Below are 8055 nucleotides of genomic sequence, written 5' to 3' on the forward strand. Positions count from 1 at the left end.
CGGTGATGCAGGCATCTGATTGGCTGGGAGGCCAGAACAAGGTGAGCAGCAGTGCCCCCCCAAGAAGGAGAGGCTGCACACAGCCCTGCAGGGGTGATGGAGAGTCCCGGAGTGAGGTCCAGCATCTGCGCGCACACAGGTGCAAGCTCCCCGCCTACCTGTTGCTGCACACCTCCAGTACAGGACACCAGTGATGGCCACATCTTACCTGCGGATGGCGCCGTCACTCCCCCACGTCCGTGCACCGGGCTCTGCTGCACCCGCTGCTCCTCTCCGGACAACTTGAATGGCCCTAAACCCCTACAGACACTTCCAACACGGAAGTGCAGCCGCTTAGCGGGCCTCTCTTGCCACACACTGCGCACTCTATCATACGGGTCTACTGCTGAAGCCGCTGTGTGGAGCCTGTCGCCCTCTACAAACATGGCGGCGCGTCGGGCTGTTCCATAGCTGTTGTCGCCCTCTGCTGGTTGGAGGAGCGGGTTGCTAAGATGAGATTCCCTAAAGTATTGCTTCATTTATGAATGAAACATGGTGGTTATTTCTGGACTGTTTCCGTGACATGTTTGCAGGAGATGAAATTGATGTAAAATATTGTATGTTTGGTCGATAAGGAAGACTATAAAGTTTCCTTCACACGGGTGCGAAAACCGGACAAGATTTGTGCGTTGCGAGACACATAACTGGCACACAAATATGAACCCCATTCTTTAGAACGGGATCATACACAACAGCGATGTTTTCCTGTATGGCCCGGCAATGCGATGCAGGAAATAAATCACGGCGTGTTCTATTGCTGCATGCCGTCGCTTCGCAACGCCCGTTTTCAGTGGGGCTGACGGTAGCATTCATCACATGCTAGGCGCACGAGATGCGATATGAGGTCTCCCATTGTTTTCACTCCACCATCCTCTACAATGGCTGACAGCTGCGGCGGAGGATCCCTACATCTCCCCATCCTTGGGGGATTCACATAGTGGGGAGCACGATATGGGGGCAGGATTCTTGGCCCCCTATCGCCCGTGTGAAGTTAGCCTTGGTGTATTTTTTATATAATCTTGATTGCACCCTTTTTCTCCTTTGCTGTATACTCCTTTTTGGTGAGTATATATATATATATATATATATATATATATATATATATATATATATACTGCAGATTATACAGGCTCCGGCTGCTTACAGATGAGTGTTTTTTTATGCTCCGTATGTAGTCCATAATCTGCAGACGGAAATACGGAGCAAATATAAATCTCTCTCGCTAGTCACATGACCGTTGCTGCATACTGCGGATCTGTATTACGGACATTTACCAATATACTCGGGAGGAAATCCCAGAAATGTTCTGACAATATATTGCTTTATCTGTCCCAATCTTAAAGAGAACGCTAAGAGCCTCACAAGCTTCATGTAGAAGGCGCTGTCTTGTCCCCGCCTTTCCTTTGCCAAATGCAAGAGCAGCTGCTGGCTTGTCTTTTTTAGGACATCTTTAATGGCATAAAGTTAGTGGGGTCTGTCCCGGTGGTAGACTCATCTACCCACTGTTACGTTGTGCTGCTGGGACCTGTAGTACTAGGGTCTCTAGCAGCACAGCTCACAGGTGTTGAATGATTGAGCTGGCTGGGTGTGGTGATCTCCGCCAGCCGAATCCCCTTTATTCTGCAGCATATAAAGACCAGCATCTCTCAGTGGTTGATGCTGGTCATTTTACTGCTTGGACTTCACGGTCTTGTGCCACTCAGAGCTGTGTTTGCCTGCTCGTCTGTCTGTGCCGCTCTACTTCCCTAAAGTCACCTGTAGTCCTTGTCTGTATCATATGCAGACCCCCCTCGTTTCTTCCCCTGACAGGTGTGGCCTCCAAACGTCCTATGTCTCGTCTGGGTGTCAGTTGTGGATCACTGACACAGTTCCCTATGTTGGCACGGTGGCTGACTGTCTGTCTTCCTGGTATCAGGACACTGAGACTTGCTGTGGTATTTCAGCTACTGTCATCTGAGATCTGGGTGGGATTCTTGTTTTATGCACTATTTGTTGTATGCTTGGTGTGAACAGCGACGTGTTTGATACGTCTGTGCTGGTTGCCAGACACTTTCCGTATGTCTAGTCCTGTTCAGTGTTCAGTGTGTCAGTACAGTGTCATGTCCTGTGTGTCTGTGTAGTTCATCTTTCCAGCTCCCTAATCAGGGATAGTTAGGTCTCAGGTACGAATGCAGGCCCACATCTATCGACGCGACCAGTCTGCCGTGGTAGGCAGGGCCTCTCCCTCGTTCTTTACGTATTTAGGGAAAGCCTTCCCATTTATTGTTTGAGAGTGTTTGTAGGTTTTAAATGGACACACTTACGTCCCTTTTGTGGAATGGCGCTTTTGTGTGCCAAGCAGATGTAACACCCACCACAGTGAGGGAAGGCATATTGTTAAATAGACTCATAGAATGGTACAGTTGGAAGGGATCTCCAGGGTCATCTGGTCCGACCCCCCCCCCCCCCCTTCCCTGCTCAGTGCAGGATTTACTAAATCATCCCAGACAGATATTTGTCCAGCCTCTGCTTGAACGCTTCCAGTGAAAGAGAATTCACCACCTCCCGTAGTAACCTGTTCCACTCATTGATCACCCTCACTGTCAGAAAGTTTTTTTCTAATATCTAATTTGTGTCTCCTCCCTTTCATTTTTAATCCCATTGCTTCTAGTCTTTCCTTATGCAAATGAGAATAGGGCTGATCCCTCTGCACTGTGACAGCCCTTCAGATATTTGTAGACAGCTATTAAGTCTCCTCTCAGCCTTCTTTTTTGCAAGCTAAACATTCCCAGATCCTTTAACCGTTCTTCGTAGAACATGATTTGCAGACCGCTCATTATCTTGGTAACTCTTCTCTGAACTTTCTTCAGTTTGTCTATGGCTTTTGTGAAAGTGGGGTGCCCAGAACTGGACACAGTATTCCAGATGAGGTCTGATTGAGGAAGAGTAGAGGGGGATAGTTACCGCATGTGATCTAGACTCTATGCTTCTCATAATACATCCCAGAATTGTGTTTGCCTTTTTGGCTGCAGCACCACATTGTTGACTCATGCTCAGTCTATGATCTATTAGTATACCCAAGTCTTTTTCACAAGTGCTGCTGCTTAGACCAATTACTCCCATTCTGTATGTGCGTTTTCATTTTTTTTGCCCAGATGTAGGACTCTGCATTTCTCCATGTTAAACACCATTCTGTTAGTCGCTGCCCACTGTGCAAGCTTTCTAGATGTTTTTAAATACTCTCTCTCTTCCCTAGCGTTAGTTTTCCCTCCTAGCCTTGTTTCGTCTTCAAATTTGATCAGTTTCCCCTCAATTTCCTCCACATCATTGTGTTGAACACCACTGGGCCTAGGACAGAGCCTTGTGGTACCCCACTTGAAACATTCTTCCACTTGGATGTGCAGCCATGTATGACCACTCTGAGTACGATCACTCAGCCAGTTGTGAATCCACCTAATAATTGCCTTGTCAAAGGCAAGTATGCCATTACTATGTGATTCATCAGTGGTCAAGTGGCAGCAGCACCAAAGGTCGTGCAATAACCCTTTCAGATCCCTTTTCTCTGCATGACATCTGGCAGGGGGCAGCACCGTGCAGATAAAAAGTAATTCAATAAGAAAGATTTGTGAATTCTGATATAAGAACTGGATACATATATATAACAGTCACTTTTAAATGTCTACATAGCTGCAAAATGACAGGATTTCAATGGTGGCCACATAGAATGTGAGTAAAAAAATACAGAAAAACAGAAAATACAAATACACGTAGCGCAAGATACAGAGAGATAGGGTAAACATTGCTGCCTTCTGCAGATAGCCCTGTAATATAATACAGTGTTACACAAAACCTACTGCTCTCCTATCTACTCTCATTGTAAAAAAAAATCAAGTACCTAGGAGAAGTTGTCGGAATTGAATTAAACTTTCTCTATGTGATATGTAGATATAAGTCAGTGATTACAATATCAGAGCAAAAGGATATTTTATTGCAGAAAACTGAACACGTGAAGGGAGGCTCTAGTACCCAGTTGTACCGCCTCTAGCTTGGATACAAGACGTGATACGGGCAGGCATGGAGGCTCCAGTACCCTGTTGTACCGCCTCTAGCTTGGATACAAGATGTGATACGGGCAGGCATGGAGGCTCTAGTACCCTGTTGTACCGCCTCTAGCTTGGATACAAGATGTGATACGGGCAGGCATGGAGGCTCTAGTACCCTGTTGTACCGCCTCTAGCTTGGATACAAGATGTGATACGGGCGGGCATGGGGGCTCTTGTATCCTGTTGGGCAACCTGTAGCTTGGATGCAAGATATGATACAAGTGGGCATAGAGGCTCTAGTACCCTGTTGGGCTGCCTCTAGCTTGGATACAAGATGTGATATGGTCGGGCATGGAGGCTCTAGTACCTTGTTGTACTGCCTCTAGCTTGGATACAAATTGGGGTACGGGCAGGCATAGAGGCTCTAGTACCCTATTGGGCCGCCTGTAGCTTGGATGCACGATGCAATATGGGCAGGCATGAAGGCATACAGGTTCCGTAAGGTATCCTGCAGCATATTGGTCTACGTTTGCTGTAACTGAGCCTCTAGATCTTTGTAGGCTGTTGAAGTTGGCTTCACAGATGGTCCCATACATGTTCTATTGGCGATAAATCTGGTGAACAGCTAGGTCACGGAAGTGTAGCAATGTTGTGAAGACTCCTATCACCCCCTTGTATGTGCAGCTGAGCATTATCCTGCTGGAAGATGTCTGCTGGAATCCGCCATGAGAGGAACACTTGTGGCTGCAGGATGTCCTGAACATATCGCTGAGCTGTCATTGTCCCTCATACCACTACTTGGGGTGACTAACTGCTATATGCGATAGCCCCCCACTCTGTCACACTAGTAGTGAAGGGAGGATTGAGGTGCTCATCGCAAGGTCTCCAGACACGAACACAGCCGTCGTCACTGCAAAATAAAACTGGATTTGTTGCTAAAGACAGCCTGGTTCCACTCTGTAGCATCCAGTTTAATCGTTCACAACACCACTGCAAATGGTGGCAAAACTAGGTGTCAAAGGTAGTACATGTATTGGGCACCGTGAGACCAAATGTCCTTTAGCCAAGCACCAGGAAATGGTTCCAATAGACACAAGGACGCGTAATAATGGTGCTACCTGTCTTTGACGACAGATAATGAAACAGTTGGACCTGCTCATGCTTGTCGGTTGATCAGACGATCCTCTTTACTGGTGGTCTGTGGAGGGCATCCTAAGCCTGGCTCATTGTCCCAAAACCTCCTAATAGTCTGGTCAGAAGAGCCCAGGTTGTGGCAATTTGTGGATACGACAATCCAGCTTCTCACGTTCCAATAATGCCCGCCTCCCAAATTCTCTGCTAACTGGATGAAATCTCTTCTCTGCGTCGTAGAGGCATCTAGTGGTCAGCAAGCTCTACACAACTGGGAAAAGTGGTCTAAGCAGTGAGCCTAGTTTATAGAAAAAAGGTGAAACCGCTTTTAGAGTTTCAGGTGGCAAGACCTATCATCTAATCACATCACAACTCTATAATCATTTGTAGCTGCATGCCGAGTTTTCAGCCAAGCGACAACTCCTTCTAGGGGCTTGATATTTTGGTATTTATGAAGAAGCTTTTAGGTATTGCAGACATTAGGCAATTTATAGGGGAAATTGCATGCAACAAGACTAATGTGTTGCAATGTGTTTACTCCAGTACTAAAGACAGAATCATGAAATGCTCATTTAAAGGGGTTGTCTCGCGGCAGCAAGTGGGGTTCAGCACTTCTGTATGGCCATATTAATGCACTTTGTAATGTACATCGTGCATTAAATATGAGCCATACAGAAGTTATTCACTTACTTGCTCCGTTGCTAGCGTCCCCGTCTCCATGGCTCCTTCTAATTTTGCTGGCTTCTTGCCTTTTTAGATGCGCTTGCGCTGTGCGGTCTTCTGCCTGGTGAATGGGGCCGCTCGTGCCGGAGAGCTGGTCACCGCGTCGTCAACGTAGCTCCGCCCCGTCACGTGTGCCGATTCCAGCCAATCAGGAGGCTGGAATCGGCAATGGAACGCACAGAGCCCACGGTGCACCATGGGAGAAGACCCGCGGTGCACCATGGGAGAAAACCGCAGTGCATCCCTGGGAAAGGGCCGGTGGCCATCTTAGGGAGAAGATTTTTTAAACTCCTTATTTCGTCAGATCGGTGAGTAGCAACCGGTTTAAAAACTGCTTTAATTTGCTATTTTATGCCAGGGGGGTGACAGGGGGAATGGGCTAATGTAAAATTTTGATGCTTGCCGCGAGACAACCCCTTTAAACTTTGCATTGAGTTTTTATAACAGTTTTATAAGATTCACACTGAACACAATTCAATATGGAAGTAAATTGTAACATATCACAGGCCAAGAAGCGATACACAATGCATTCTTTGGTTGCCCATAGCAGGGCCACATGATATACACACGTGTCCACCCTTTTTGGCTTGAATTTCACGGAGGACATCAATTTTTCATGAGAAAACTGATGAAAGACGGCGCTCCACCCACTGCCGTGTAATAGTGGTACAATAAACAAAAGGATGGGACTTACCCGGTGTAGGTGGAAGGGCTTCAAAGGAGAGCCCCCCACCTAACACCTCCACGTCCTGGTAGGCGTTGTATATATAATGCAGTCTCCTCTCTCCAGTCCGGAAATCAGGAAGCGATGCAAAAAGAGCAGGCACGGATCTGTCACATCCCTGGGTGGCTGCCTTTTTTCCTTCTTTTGGAGCGCTGGATCTTTTTTTGTTTTTTCCTAAATTCATCAATTTTTTATGGTCCACCAACTCTTGCACTATTCAGTAAAGACATATTTTTTTTTAATATGGGACTCTATAGATGGTATTGGTTGGATGCATCTGTTGGATGTATACTATTATTCCTGCTTAACGTGTCAGGTTAAGGGCCGAGTTAATGGAGAAAACATCTGTATAGTAAAGGAATTTCTAAAGTATACGTCAGACACCACAATACACTAATATTCCTACATGTGCTTTGAATCAAATGTCAATCTATAAACCATTCAAGGGGAGGAGAAAAAATGTTAGATCATTTAGGGCAGCATGAGATAACACCTCCCACAATTACCTGTAATCTGTCTTATAAAGTATTTACACAGAATGAATGTTGGGCAAACGATGCACGACACTTGTCTCCGTATGTACTCGCTCCCGTGCAGTAACACAGGAGCGAGTATCATTGGCTTACAGCGTGGTGGCTGGAGGAGATTTCACTCCCCACTCTCCCCTGCCCCTCTCCATTGACTTAACACAGCGGCTGTTCAGTACTGAACGGCTGCTATTTACACTGAACAATCACCGTTCAGGATTTTATGCAGCCTAAACGATGGACAATGAGCTAAACGCTGATAGTTCAGTGTAAACAGCAGCCGTTCAGTACTGAACGGTCGCTGTGTTAACTGAATGGAGAAGGGCGGGGGAGAGCGAGGAGTAAAATCTCCTCCAGCCGCCCCGCCCCCTGGTGGCTGCTCTCACTTTGTTGCCTGGTTTGAGGGTCTGTAGCAATTGCAATCGGTAGGGAGAACTTCTCAGATGTTTGCACAGAATCTTTCACACAGTCGGCTGCAGGATGTCCAATTCTCTGATGCTGTGATGATGTATTTCTGAGGACGTGGCGTGAAACTTGTATGTTGTTCACGCTCCACTGCTTCCACGCTTACTGGTGGGTGGCCAGATAACTTTCACTTATAGATACAACCTTTTTCCTTATAATTGGAGGCATAACTTACGAATTTTGCGCCTGCTGGGTGGATCTTCACCAAACCTTGCTTGAAAATGACGTTGCACACTAATAATAGACTTCTGGATGTGAAGATCAAGAACACGAAATGCTCTCCTGTCTTTTTTGGCAGCCAATTTGTCTCAGATCCCCCTAGCAATGACTACCGCAGATTAAAAGTTTTTGGGCCTCGTTTAACCAAACTGTCTAACAGTAATACTATCTTTGTTGCCCAAAGCAACCAATCATAGCGCAGCTT

At 46.5% G+C, this 8055-nt stretch overlaps 1 protein-coding gene across 3 annotated transcripts in view; it reads right to left on the reverse strand.

The window, feature by feature from the left end:
• The window catches only part of ARFIP1 (ADP ribosylation factor interacting protein 1), a 97014-nt gene extending 96650 nt beyond the window's left edge, over nucleotides 1-364 (reverse strand). For all 3 annotated transcript variants that reach the window (XM_066573640.1, XM_066573641.1, XM_066573639.1), the window contains exon 1: nucleotides 209-364. The gene's annotated coding sequence lies outside the window, so the exon portion shown is untranslated. The remainder of the gene's footprint in view (nucleotides 1-208) is intronic.
• Between the last annotated feature and the right edge of the window lie 7691 nt (nucleotides 365-8055).

This window comes from Eleutherodactylus coqui, chromosome 7 (genome assembly GCF_035609145.1).
Source record: "Eleutherodactylus coqui strain aEleCoq1 chromosome 7, aEleCoq1.hap1, whole genome shotgun sequence".
NCBI classification, from domain to species: domain Eukaryota; kingdom Metazoa; phylum Chordata; class Amphibia; order Anura; family Eleutherodactylidae; genus Eleutherodactylus; species Eleutherodactylus coqui.